We start from the raw sequence: 1,237 nt of genomic DNA on the forward strand, positions 1-1,237 counted from the left end.
TTCCTTTTCTTAGGCAGCATCTCCCTGTGTAGCCCAGGCTGGCCTCAGACTCATACAGTCCTGCTGCCTCAGCCTTCCTAGTGCTGGGCTCACAGGCAGGTGCCCCCGCACCTGTTTCTGCAGAGTTCGGGAGATCTTGAATTGACCCCAAGAACATAGGGCCATTACTCTTGTGTGCCAGGGTTGTTTCCAAATGTGATTCTCTTTTTTTCTTTTTTTCAGAACCAGGGATTGAACTCAGGCCCTTGCGCTTGCCAGGGAAGCACTTATTCTACTGAGCCATCTCCCAGGCCACCAAATGTGATTCTTATTACAAAGGTAAAAGCTGGGCTGGGGAGATAGCTCAGTAGTATAAGCACTTGCCTGACAAACATAGAGTACTGAGTTCAATCCCCGGTACTGCAAAAAAAAGAAAGTTAAAAACCATAGATGTCTGGAGCTGAATATTTTTAAAACAATGACTACATATTTATTTTTTAATTAATTTTATTGAGAAACAAATAGCAATGGGACAGTTTCAAAACCGATTAGTAGGACAGTTTCAATAATTAATACATTGCATACTGTTGTCTTTGTAGTGGTTATTCATAGCACAAGATGAAGACATGATATCCTGTCCAAACACTATTAGTACAAATCTTTCTTCTCATTGAATTAAGAGAAAGTAGCTGTATATCTATCCTAACTCAGGACATGGGAGAATCTGAACTGTAACATCATGTAACTCAGTTGTGTCCCAAATTTTCTGATCAAGGAGATTATGAGGCCAAAGAGGAAAGTGATTGATAATGTACAGTGTGCCTAAGGAGAGTCATGTGGAGAGAAAATATTCTCTCAGGCTTTCACAGAAAGCACATTGGCCAAGCAATGGCCGTGACTCATCCACATGGCTGACACTGACAAAGGATCTACAAACTGCAGTACAGGGTTTGAGGGTAAATCTTGAGGGGATTTGACTGACCTTGTCAGATACAAAAGTTACATTTCTTGTTAAATAGGTCTTGCTTTATCTTGGTCTTAATCATCCAGCAGAAAAGTATAAAAATGAGGTATAAAAAGTAAAGCCAGGGGCTGGCGAGATGGCTCAGTGGTCTAAAGCACTTACTTGGAACAAGCTTGGTAAAGCACAGGGACCGCGGTTCGATCCCCAGCACCACATGCCAGCCAGCCCCGCCCCCTGGTGGGCTGAGCTGGTCACACACACACACACACACACACAATAAATAAATAAATGTTT

This window comes from Octodon degus, unplaced genomic scaffold, assembly GCF_000260255.1.
Source record: "Octodon degus isolate 3935 unplaced genomic scaffold, OctDeg1.0 scaffold00108, whole genome shotgun sequence".
Classification (NCBI taxonomy): Eukaryota; Metazoa; Chordata; class Mammalia; order Rodentia; family Octodontidae; genus Octodon; species Octodon degus.